This window comes from Carassius auratus, chromosome 20 (assembly GCF_003368295.1).
Source record: "Carassius auratus strain Wakin chromosome 20, ASM336829v1, whole genome shotgun sequence".
Taxonomy (NCBI): domain Eukaryota; kingdom Metazoa; phylum Chordata; class Actinopteri; order Cypriniformes; family Cyprinidae; genus Carassius; species Carassius auratus.
In genome coordinates, this window is record NC_039262.1 from 9025913 (window position 1) to 9039701 (window position 13789).

Sequence of the window (13789 nt, forward strand, 5' to 3'; positions counted from 1 at the left end):
CCACAGACAGAGGGGTCTGAAACGGCTGGATGATTGGCGACGGCGCTGTGTGAAGGAGGTTCCTCTTACCCACGGTAACGTGATACATGTTCTTGGCTTCAGACTGACACATGCCGGATCAAAAGAGACGAGAAATCACAAACTCACTTGTGTAACAGATGCCAACTCATCCACAGGCAAACTTGGATACAGGTGTAAACTTAACAAATGCTGTATGTAGCTCTAGCTTCTGTCCCTCTCAAAAAAACGTGTTCTTTTTATAGCTTGCTGAGTGATGGAAAGAGTTTTGCAGTTTTTTTCTGGTTTGTACGTATACGTAGCACAAATACTGTGATTTTGAGTCTTTTTGTCATTGTGGACCTGACTGGCGATCTCAGCTGTTACTAATTTGCTTGCAGTCTATGTGTGTATTACAGATAATTTACTAAGAATAATTATATATGTAAAAAGGATGGACACTCCCACATTTAAATTAGGCTTTTGCATGTTGTAAATTAGGCGTGTACTTATGTAAATCACAAAGAACATGCGTTCTTATATTTTTTGGCTATCTCTATTAAAAATGAACTGTGAATTTCTAGACTTGAACTGTAGTTCAGCATAACTCTCTTTAATGCCTTACATTAAGATCCATTTCAGATTATCTGGTTTAAATTCAGACATTTGTAAATTTGGTCTTAAATGTTCGTGATCTGATCGTGACCCACATTTGGAGGAAGTATAATCAGATGTGGCCACATCACATTTGTAGTTTATATGCACGCTAATGCATCCTTTTAATGCGTCCCAGACAACACCAAGGGACCACCTACTTACCTGCCAATCAACAGTTGCAATAAAACAGTTGTTTTAAACTTTTCTGGTTGCAAATGTAAAAAAAATAAAACATTTGGAAAAGACAAACAAATGATAACAGAGATTCTGTAGCTAAAGTAGATCAGCTTGGACATTTTGATCATGTATTACCAACTTACTTTAGTTAGTAAATCAACCTGTGTCTCAGAATGTTGATTTAATTAAAATCAAATAATCTGAAATCACATTCATCACATCCAGGGCTCTGAACCGGTTCAAGAAATGAAAACGAAAACCTGAAACGAACGAAATTTTGACAGGAACAGAACCAGAAACAGAATCGAAATAAAGTTGTATAGTTCTGAACAGAATCGAAAATTTGAAATGGCCATTAACCAGTTAATAACGTTATTTTATCGTTCCATTTAATATTTGAAATTTGCTGTCAGTCAGAAAGATTCAACGATGACAAATTCGTACAAGCTCTGCTGATTCGTTTACAGTCAACGATTTCTGAGTGCGCATGAATGCAGCAAACTGTATCAGCTAATTTTGACCCATTAATAATCATTTAAATGATTTAAAAAGTCATTTATTTATTTTCAGTAAATTATCAAAATATTGAAAAAGGTTTGCTGCATGGTTAAAATACGCATATATATATATATATATATATATATATATATATATATATATATATATATATATATATAAATAAAGAAATAAAACGTGTTAGTTTTTTAGTTATTTCATTCAGAACTAGACATAATGCAGACACAAAATGTTTACAAACATTAAGCTTTAATAAACACTGTAAACATAGCTAGGCTATTTTTTATAATAATTTGACATTCAATTACATCGCGAATATGGAAACCTTTGATTTTGTGTAGAATGAAAGACCAAACGTTGGTTTCAGTTTCGTTTTAGCATAAATAATTAGTTTTGGTTTGTCGTTAATATTGCTATAGCTTCTTATATTTGTAATTCTTGTTTTTTTCTAAATACTGTTAATTGAAATTATTTGTTGTGGTGTGAGGGGAACTAAAATAGCCTAGCGGAGCTTCTTAAATTTTTGAGTAAATGAAAACCGATGCAACGAGTCAATCTTTCGTTCGTTATCTGAGATAGACAAGAAAAGACAGACAGACAGACGCACACAAACACACTGAGACAGACACAGACAGACAGACAGACAGGAAGGAGGTAGGTGAGCATTCATCCAAAAATAAAAAGGATGAATAAATGATTAGGAGATGAAAGGCGCAGTGGAGGGAGGCGTCGTCTTCTTTTAAAGCATGCAGAGTCATTGACTCTTCCAATTACCACAATATCCACTCTCTCTATCTTGACTGCATCCCATCCAGAAGCCCAGCGTGTGTGTGTGTGTGTGTGCGCGCATATGCTTGCAGAAATTCTCAATTTCAAAGACGTTTAGAGATATTCTTACAGTTTTTTTCAATCGCTAACAAGCGCTTAACCATACTTCAGATACTTTCTCTAAACTCTTAACACAGACTCACACCTACAAAACACAATTGGCCAAATGGATAATTTTATTCTCAAAAACACATTTTGTTAAATATATACTAAATCTTCATTTCTAAATAGAACACATCTTTCTCTGCACACACCAACTTTACCAAAACACTGCAAATCTGACTCAAAATTAAATTATTCTGTCAAAGAATAACACTTGTTTTCACCTCACAAGGTACATGCAGTCAGTCAAAGTACACCAGTTTTCAACTCACTGCACCTCTCACTGCATCTCTCACTGCTCCTGCTCTTCTCACTGCTCCTCTCACTGCTCCTGCTCTTCTCACTGCTCCTGCTCCTCTCACTGCATCTCTCACTGCTCCTGCTCCTCTCACTGCTCCTGCTCCTCTCACTGCTCCTGCTCTTCTCACTGCTCCTGCTCCTCTCACTGCATCTCTCACTGCTCCTGCTCCTCTCACTGCTCCTGCTCCTCTCACTGCTCCTGCTCTTCTCACTGCTCCTCTCACTGCTCCTGCTCTTCTCACTGCTCCTGCTCCTCTCTCACTGCATCTCTCACTGCTCCTGCTCTTCTCACTGCTCCTCTCACTGCTCCTGCTCTTCTCACTGCTCCTGCTCCTCTCACTGCATCTCTCACTGCTCCTGCTCTTCTCACTGCTCCTCTCACTGCTCCTGCTCTTCTCACTGCTCCTCTCACTGCTCCTGCTCCTCTCACTGCTCCTGCTCTTCTCACTGCTCCTCTCACTGCTCCTGCTCTTCTCACTGCTCCTGCTCCTCTCACTGCTCCTGCTCCTCTCACTGCTCCTGCTCTTCTCACTGCTCCTCTCACTGCTCCTGCTCTTCTCACTGCTCCTCTCACTGCTCCTGCTCCTCTCACTGCTCCTGCTCTTCTCACTGCTCCTCTCACTGCTCCTGCTCCTCTCACTGCTCCTGCTCTTCTCACTGCTCCTCTCACTGCTCCTGCTCTTCTCACTGCTCCTGCTCCTCTCACTGCTCCTCTCACTGCTCCTGCTCCTCTCACTGCTCCTGCTCTTCTCACTGCTCCTGCTCCTCTCACTGCTCCTCTCACTGCTCCTGCTCCTCTCACTGCTCCTGCTCTTCTCACTGCTCCTGCTCTTCTCACTGCTCCTCTCACTGCTCCTGCTCTTCTCACTGCTCCTCTCACTGCTCCTGCTCTTCTCACTGCTCCTGCTCCTCTCACTGCATCTCTCACTGCTCCTGCTCCTCTCACTGCTCCTGCTCCTCTCACTGCTCCTGCTCTTCTCACTGCTCCTGCTCCTCTCACTGCTCCTGCTCCTCTCACTGCATCTCTCACTGCTCCTGCTCCTCTCACTGCATCTCTCACTGCTCCTGTTCCTCTCACTGGGCATGATTACAGTGTTTGTCTTTTTCTGTTTCTATTTCCAAAAACATCACTCTTCAAAGTCCTCCTTTTATTGTATAAGTGTCAATGTAATAGAAAAAATAACCCCTGCCATTGAGTCTAAGCCAGATTGGAATCAGCTGTGGTTGGCCCAATTTACACAACATAAATCAGCTAAGATATATTGTTTTTGAACTGATATCATTGCAGAAGCAGACTTTTTTATACTATATCTAAGGTTTGGAACATTGTTTTTGCTATTGTGGGATGTTGTGTGTTAACATTTGTAAATACTACAAAAACGATCCATAATTTTGTTGGGAGGTATAGCTTGTCTGTTCAGAAAATGTAAGCATTGTGGAAATGTGTTCAATGACTCCATATTGTGTGAAAACGACATGAAATGTGTGAATGGTATGGCCACAATAGATAGATGCTGTGCTAATTGTGTTTAGAGTTTTGAAAATGTGACAACTGCTTGGACAAATGCTTGTTAGCAACTGAAAAAAACTGTAATTAGAGAATTGCTTCAATAATAATAATAATAATAATAATAATAATAATAATAATAATAGTTGTTGTTTAAATCGCCAATATGTGATGATGATGATGATGATAATAATAATGATTATTATTATTATGGATTATTATTATTATCATTATATGATATAATTGTTGTTGTTGGAATGATCACAGACAGTATGTTTAATAATAATAATGTTATTTTTATTGTAATAATTATTTTTATTGTATATTATAATTACAATTATTGTTATTATTATTGTTGTTAATATTATTATTATTAATAATGATGATAATAATAATAATAACATTTTTTATATATTTCTTAAATTGAGAACATAAGATTTAATTATTAAAAATGTAAAATGATGTTTGGAAAATTGTATAAATAAACATACTGAATAATGTCTTAATAAAAAATGTAATGCAGGAAATATTTATGAGTGTTAGGGGAGAGAAAACTTCATGAGCTCAGTATAAAAACAAAAGAAACCAAAGGACAGTTTATGTTTAATTAACAAGTAATTCAGTAAAGTGTCATGTCACTTTCCCCTGCATGTTGAGATGCTGTCTAGACGCTGCTGTCTACACATTGGAGACCTGTCAGTGTGAGTGTACAGTACCTATGTGCTGAAGTGCAGACCACTTATATCTCTCCTGCTTAGAATTTGCCCTATTGTTGATATTAGTTTAAAAGAACTAATTTGCTTTAAAGCTGATCTCAGCTCAATGTAACTCAGTGTTCTTTTCCTGACCTTTTAAGAGTAACTAAAACAGCCATGTTTACATACAGGATAAAGGCATCATTCTCCATTCAGTGTGCGTGTATGTGTGTGCGTCTAACTATGTGTGAGTCTTAGACTCCCAAGCAGATTGTCTAGTTATGTAATGCTAGATTTGCATGTGAAGGGAAGAAACCCTTTTTTCATGCTGCACTGGATGTGAAGTGAAGCCCCCTTTTCTCCCCAACCCCTCTTTTTCAACCGGAACGAGGGACCGCGCCGTCTCAGATGGAGGGATGCTGAGAGAGTGACAGGAGGAGAAAACATGAAAGGCTTTAAGTGTGAATCCATTAATAATGTGCACCAGTGTACCGGTGTACAACGCATACAAAAAAAAATTACAAAAATAAAAACTCCCAAGAATATGCAGTCAGGAAACCAAGATTATCATTTTCAAGTTATATCATTTCTTAAGCAGTGAAAAACATTTAATAAATAAATCCTTGGCACATTAACATTATTCTCACAATATGAGAAAAGTATAGGTATAATAAATGAATGCTTTTTAAAAATGTATAATATTTTCTATATATTTTTAAATTATTTTTAAAATCTGTTAATTGTTTTTTTTTCTTCCTATGTTTAAATGTAAATATAATCTAAATAGGCATTTAAATAACTTTTATATGAAATGTATTCAAATCATGTTTATTGCATATGTTGGTTAATTAGTCAAATTAATTTAAATTGAATCAAATTAATTTAAATTTTAACAAATGATGAAAAAAAAAATCTATCAATTTTACTAAAAAAAATTAAATTAAATCCAATACCAATTATACATATCTGACCAATTAACAGTAACTTAACAATCATGTATAATTCATTAGATATTTTCTACTTGTATGCCTTTTTTTTGTACTTGACTCAATAGACCTGACAATGACAGATTCTGTCCGGTCTGAGTGACATCAGTCATTTATTGAAGAGCTTTGTGTTTCTCCGGCTCATAACAACAGTCACACACAGATATTCCGGCACATTCCGATGCACATTCTTGAGTTTCTTTAGCAGGTTGACTAGCTTTGCTGAGGGCAAGAAGAGGGGGAGTTTAGATAACCCAACCTCACATCACCCCCACACCCCAAGGGGGTCACACAATGCATGTCACGCATATCATTAATCCTGGGGGTTGTTTCCCCCCAGGGGGCGTCCACTGACCCACGCATAAAGGATAAAAGTGTTCTGGCCTGGGATGGGGCGTTCTCAACAGTACGGCCCAGGAGCCGACAACATCCTCTACACTCAACAAAACCACACATACAGGCTTAGTGTAGGCCTGTGAGGTTCAAATAATGTGGCCGTTTCTGTGCATCTCTTTCCAATGCCACTGAAGAAAATGGAGGAGAAGGGCAGTTTTGTTTTGCTTTCCTTGTTTTGGTTTTTATAAGGGGGTGAAAGATCAGGTTTTGTTCTAGGGTACCAGAAATGATGCGTAAAAAGCGCTGTAGTAGTTAAAAGGAAACTGCTTGGTACTTGCTCTTTAGTTTAGTACTTTTCAAAACACTTTTAACTGTTGACTTAATTTTATTTGTTATACACTGTCTGTAATCTGGGGTGCGTAAGATTTTCTGATGTTGTTGAAGAAATCCTATGCTTACCATGACTGCATTTATTTGATAAAAAAAAAAAAAACAGTATAAAAGTAACATTGGAAAAGATTAGTACAGCTTAATTTAAATGTTTTCTATTCTATTATTTATTAAAGTTTTATTTATTCCTGTGTTGGCAAAGATTATTTTTTTGTCTTTTTAAAACAATCATGCTTTTTTTTTTTTGAACGGTTTTATTTATTTATTTGTGGGACCATTTAATGAATATGAAGTTGTAAAGATAATTAATTTCTTTAAAATATCGACTCTAACCTTTTGAACTGTAGAGTACAAAATGTTTTAAAATCTTATTCTTATATATATATACAGTTCAAAAGTTTGGAGTCATTATTTTATAGAAATTAGTACTTTTATGCAGCAAAGATGCATTAAATTGATCAAAAGGGTCAGTAATGAAATATTTACATAGCACTTTCAATAAATATTTTTTTATTAAAATAATAATTTAATTAGATTTAATTTTAATTTGTAGATATTTCATGTGGTGTTTTAAATGATTTAATTTGAATTAGAATTTTGATTTAATTATTTTTAGGCTGTCAAAATAATGAATTGCATGATTAATCAGTGTAATGTGCAAATCTGTTGTGTTTCTTAGCTGTTTTCCAGTATCTTGTACCACAACTCCAATTTCTTTACAGGAGTAATTTTTTTTTATGCTTTGTACATTACAGACATCTTTTACTTATTTGTTTAATCAGCGTCTGTTTCTTGCATGGTTTTTAACAAGCCCATGCTGTTATTAAAGACTTAGTGTGGTGTAGACCGTTGTGTCAAGTACCTCCCATCATGCATTGTATATGTGATGTGAAGTGTATGAGATGAACACACACAGTCCTCCATCCTCTCCGTGTCCTTCCTACATTCTTTCTCTCCATCTCTCTTTCTCTCTTCTTACGGTGAGACTGGTCTAATCCTATTCATTGAAGCCACTCTTTTCCTCTCCTCCTCTCATTATCCTCTTTTCTCCTCAACATTCCCCTTTTCCTCTCCGAATCCATTCCTCCAAATCTCTGTTTCCCCAGTGGACATTTACAAACCCTTGGGTCCCACCCTCACCATTCCTCTCTCTACCTCTCTCCTCTTTATTCTCTCTCTCCCTCGCTCGCTCTCTCTCTCTCTCTGTTTCCGACTGGGCTTTGCTATTTAATCTTCTTGAAGCGTTCAAGATGTCACTCGCCCCTGAAGCCAGAGGGACAAAGGCCTAAATCCAGCCCTCTCTCAATGGGCCACGCCCCTCAGCTGCCGGTGTGCACTTTGAAGAAGAACGGGATGGGGGGCGATGCCGAAGTCCCACAAAAACTCCCATGGTCCCCAAGTTCTGCATTGGTGGCCCTCTTTTTTTTGCTTGATGTGTTGAGGGCTTTGTGAGTCTCATGTGCACCTCTACTAAAGTAGACCCCCTTCATGCACATACACTCAAATGTATGCACTGAAGTTGCACGCACATGTACAATGAAGCCCATGTGTGCTACTTGAATTGAGGAGTGTGATTATGCTGTACCTCATTTTATAGGAAAAATATCCACTATGTTCTGTGTTTAATGCTCGGTACTAAGTTACTATTTTCTTTCATTGTTTTATATTCCCTATCACCCCTTAAAACATTATCAAATTAAATTCTAATTAAATTAAGTTCATTTTAAAGTCTTTCATGTTTTCCCCCCATTTATCACACATTCTCGGAAAAGCTAATCCTTGGTTTCATTTTATTTTATTTTATCATCCATCAACTCATCCATCCTCCCTACCTTCCTTTCTCCAAACTGTAAAATAAATACATTTAAATACGATTAATACATTTTATTTATTAAATTAAGTTAATGTTAAAGTCAAGTTTTTTTGTATTTATTTATTTCGATTTTTTGTTTATAATCATTCAACCATCCATTCTTCAAACTTTCCTATCTTATCTTTAGGTACATTTATTTTATTCACATGTCCTTATTTCTTTTCATAACTGCATTGTTTTTTACTTTCATTTAATTTGATTATAATTTAATTACATTCAGTTCAGTTCAAGAAGATTATTATTATTATTATTCATTTATTTATTTTTACTGTAGAAGGTTTTCCTCAAAACCCAAAAATGTTACTTGCTGCATTAGAAATTTTAAGTTTGCTCAATTAATTTATGCAAACTTACTAAATATCTTTTAACATCAGCACTTAAGTTGAACCAACTGACCATTTTTATTGCAACAGCATGTTGGGTTTTGACCTTCAAAATCTTTTACAATATCATTCCATAATATATTGGGAGGAAATATTGGGAATATAAGTCTACTACTATAAAAATAAGTACATTAAACTGCAAATTAAATAACATTATCACTGCATTGTTCCCATATCTATATCACAGTGCTTAGATCATTCTGATCAACTAATTTCCTTTGTAACACCAACACATCTAATTTCTCACTTTGTCAAAATTGAGCTTTACTTTAGTTTTTTTTTTCACACCTCATTCTGAAAAGCATTCCAAAATTTCACTTCCGGGGTCTGTAACTGAGGATTGTGTTTCGACCACTGCTGGAAAAAGGATCTCACTTCAAAAGCATTACAAACCACAGTGGTATCAAATCTCCCTACTGCGGTTATCCCACACATTCACTGCGCTCAAGGCTGATAGCGTCTGGCCACTGTCTTGGTATTTCCCTTTTAGAGGTAGCGCTGGTTTTGCCTTAAGACATTCGGTAGACCTGTTAGATTAGACCATGTGAAAGTATCAATGAACATTTTTCTCATTCGTAAAATGATGAGGTCAATAAGATTGATTGGATGAATACTGTGCACAACATTGAAACTGCTTATGCAGAAAATACCATGTAATTCTGCTTGAGGTCTTTTCAATGCTGAGAAGTAAAACCAAATTACACTTCAGTTAACATGTTTCTCATCAATACTTTAATTTGTTTCCCTCTCAGATGCCGAAACGAAACAGCACATGAAAGTTTCTGACAGCTCAAAGCTCATGAATATTTAATGAGGTAAGCGCTGAAGCAATTTATCATTGGTTGTCGGTTAATATACAGCTTGTTACATTCGGGCATTGTATCACTGTATACCCTTGGCACTGTAAATAGCACTAATTTTATTTCTACAGTGTAAAAATTTAAATGTAATGAATTATTATGATCACAATTTTAATGAATGCATTACATTAGAAAGTTATAAATTAATTTTCAATAAATATTGTTTTCATGCAGCATAATATTTTGGAATTTAATCATTCACATATATTTATATGTTAGTTATTTTTTGCAGTATATATTTGGTCATTAATTTAGTTTTATTTATCATTTATTTTGTGCAATATACTTTTTTTTCATTGTTATCATTATGCATGCATGCGTTTTAGTCCACCATTGAGTACATGAATGCCACAGTATAGGTGATGATAACTGACTTTCCAGTTGATTCATTAAAAAAGTCGTAAGTGAATTGTTTATTCAGTTGATTCACTGAAATTTTTTAGAAACCAAACAAGTGACTTTATCAGTGAGTCTTTAAAACTTGAATCATTTAATAATAATTAATGAAAAACTACTAATGTGTGTTGCTCTGAGACACGCAGCGGTTGTACTACTGCTTCCCAAACTGTTTTTGTCGAGAGAGCAAAAACAAAGTAGCTGGCAATACTGTGTTGAAATGTAAGTTACTCAATATAAATTTATTGTAATTGTTGTTTAAATGCAACATCACAATCATCGCAATTGTTTTTTTCCACACTCTTGCCTGTGTGATATTGTTTAAATATGCATGCAGTTGTATACATGACTTAAATGCACCTTACTTATTAAACACACTCTTACTCACACCTTTATACACCGTATTGTCTTTAAAAACACACATGCTGCCTTAACAGATCGCTCATGTGCTCTAACATATGACATTAGTGTGTGTCCATTGTGTGAACAGGCTGGTCCTCACTCATAACAGAGGCAGTAAAAGTGTCTGAGAGGGAAATATATGACCCTCCTTCTGTTTTCCTGTGTAGGGGAGAATAAGAGTGGACCCCACTGATATTTCACCCCCTCCTGCCCTGCCGTTAAGAACAATGTGGGAGCTCCTTTATGTGTGAATGACTCCGTCCCCACATTCACTATCTCTCATAACCTGCAGGACAAACAAAGAGCCAAGCACTTCCTATTGATTGCTTCAGTGAAGGTGGGGTGTGAAGCAATTTCTCCAAGGAGGAAGTTGCTCCTCAAAAAAGCTGAATGAGAAAGTATTGGCATTTCAAAAATTTACATAAATTCAACCAAATGATACATAAAAAAAAAAATCTCTCTCTTGAGGTTATTGCATTCTTATATTGTCAGTAATATTAGCAGTCATTTTATTTCTTATGTACACTATTATTTAAAAGTTTGGGGTCAGTAAGACGTTTTTGGAAAAAAAGGAAAAAGGTTATTTTTAGCAAGGACACATAAAATTAATCAAAAGCAATCAGTAATCAGACAGTAAAAAAAAAATATGTTACAGAATATTTGATTTCAAATAAATGCTATTTTTTAAGTTTTTGTTTTTGATTTAAAGAAACCTGAAAAAAATGTATCATGGTTTCCACATAAATATTACAATATTAATATAAAATATTAAGCAGAACATCTGTGTGCAAATGTTTTATATATATACAATTTTTACTTTATTTTTGATCAAATAAATGCAGCCTTATTTTTTAACAACCACAAAAATTTGAACAGTAGTTTAAGTAATATTTATATATTACTATTTCTAAAAATGTTTGTGTGTGTGTGTGTATATATATATAAATATATACACACACATATACTACAACTAAGGTTATAGTAATTAAAATGTATAATAAATAAAAACATTTTAATAATATTACTAGTGACATTAATATTTGTGCACTGTGAATTAATGCTTTGTATTAATAAATAGTATGTTAATATAAATCTAATGTAAGACAAATGCTGGTCTGTCTGTAGGAACATAACCTCCTTTTTTCAAAAGTTCAGTCATCCATGTAGACAATGCCTTAAGTGTACAATAAAAGCACGTTATGTGGTCTCAGTGTGCATTAAACCATGCACATCCTTGTAGTGATGCGGTTCCTAAGATGTTGGGATCAAATTGCAGGTATATCGAACTGAACGGAATGTGCATTTGATGTAATCTGCCTTACCAATTGTTCTTTTGTATAAGCATTCAAATAGGTTTTTTTAATGTAATGCAAGACTGTAGTGCAGTGAATGTCATTTCCAGGTGCTGTTTGGCAGAGTTCTGTGGATTTGGATTTGTTGCTCTCTTTAAGCACAGCTAAAGGAAACAACAGAGCCAGTGGAACAAAAGTCCATCTGCAGATGCTTCCTCTAATATTATGTAACTGGAGGATGTTTCTGGATTTGCTCTGTGTATAGCTGTGATACCATTTGAACTCGTATCACCAGCTTCACTACTGTAGAAATGCTCTTAATAAGATGCTCATGCATGTGTATGGACAGTATTTTTACATTTTCTGGCAGGCAGCAGATGTGTCCGTATGAGTGTGAACATGCTGACACCTTTTCCTGTGTGTTTTTCGCAGGTTAGCAGTCTGTGAAGGTGTGATGAAACTTAAATAGCATCAGAAAATAATAGAAATTGCTTATTAAATAGATTAATGTGGCTATAGAGCAATGGTTCTCTACCTTTCCAACTCCAAGGCCCCCCATTATCAAGTCCAGTCACATTTATTTATAGAGTGCTTTGTACAATACAGATTGTTTCATAGCAGCATTGCATGAATAAACAGGAAATAACAGTGGTAATGTTGTAAAATAGATCATTTATTAAATTAATTCTATTTCAGCTGTATACCAGCTCTACAGAAACAGAAAATACTGTCATTATTCAGCTCTAATAAAGTTCTTTATTGTTTCAAATCAGTTCAAAAAGTTGTTCAGCAATGAAGAAAACAATGTTCAAAGGGCTTATGACTTTTCAAGTTGTTTGTGATTTACTTAATAAATATGAAAAAATACAAAACATATATTTTTTACTCAATTTCTACCAAGTAAATTATTTTTTACCATAAAAATGTATATTCATGTGTAAGATTTTACTTGTCCAAGTCTAGAAATCCAGATTTCGCAAGAGTCGTTTTGGGGGTAAATTAAAGAAATGCCTTGGTTTTAGTTGTTTGGGGTTATTGTAATGGTTGAGAACCATTTTTGTAATGTTTATACAGTATATTGCTACATTTGATGGATGACATTTAATTTAATGGTGTCTTGGTTTGTTCAGGTACTCTGTAAAAGCCTGAAGAACAGCACATGTGCTGCCCAAAAATGTTCACACACATCACATGCCTGACCACCATGCAAATCCACACCTCTCTTTAAATTTATCATCCCAATGTGTGAAGCCATTCACTCTTACAGCAACACATATGAGCACATTTCCATGCCTCCATTCTTTAATGTCAGCCGAGGGCTTTCATTAGTCTCTTGCATTCGTTTCAGACGTTCTCGTTGGGCGCTGGGCATAACCGTGGTATTCGATGGCCCATATAAACCTGTTATGTATACAAAATCAGAGTTAAATGCTAGCGACCTAATCTCTGATATTTTGCATGAGGCGAGGGTGATAATTGCAGTCTGAAAGCACAATAACAGGACAGTGTGCTCTGCGTTTCCCATATCAATCACCACGAGTGGGGGAGAACCAAGCGGGGTGGCTAGTTAGCGCTGGTTGATTGTTTGCAGGCCATGACTGCGGCGCTTTTCGGGCAGACCTGGTGGGGGGTTGACCGGTCCCTCGCAGACCTGAGCGCAGCTCCCGTGTTCATCTGTCCATTCGGATCTGTCACCCCAGGGCTAACCCAGCCAATGGCTACCCTTTGTCCCTTTCCACATTCTTCAGGCCTATTGTGTGGGCCAATACCGGTTAGGCTCATCCTTACAATTCCCTTTGTCAGGAGGACCCACAGCACAGAATCCAGAGAGGGGGAGAGAGCAAGCTATCGGACGTGGAGAGAGAGAAAGGGGAAAAAAGTTGCTATGTGGGAGAATGAAAGGACAGAGGAAAGAAAGGGATGTGATGGGCTGTTTTCTGATGCTCTTTTTCAAAGACATGGAGTGGCTGGCATTCACAGTGTCAAGTGTCAATATCTGATCATGTGGGGAGTCATGAAAGACGTTCACTTAACTTTGAGGTCCCAAACTGAGTTGATCCAATATATTCAACTTGAAACACAACAGCTTTGC

General features: G+C 36.0%; 1 long non-coding RNA gene across 1 annotated transcript in view; it reads left to right on the forward strand.

Annotated features, from left to right (window-relative positions):
• LOC113120814 (uncharacterized) overlaps positions 1 to 10946 on the forward strand; it is a 53303-nt gene extending 42357 nt beyond the window's left edge. Inside the window, exons 2-3 of the long non-coding RNA XR_003294656.1 lie at positions 9500 to 9562; positions 10573 to 10946. This is a non-coding gene — a long non-coding RNA (uncharacterized LOC113120814). The remainder of the gene's footprint in view (positions 1 to 9499; positions 9563 to 10572) is intronic.
• The last annotated feature ends 2843 nt before the right edge of the window (positions 10947 to 13789 follow it).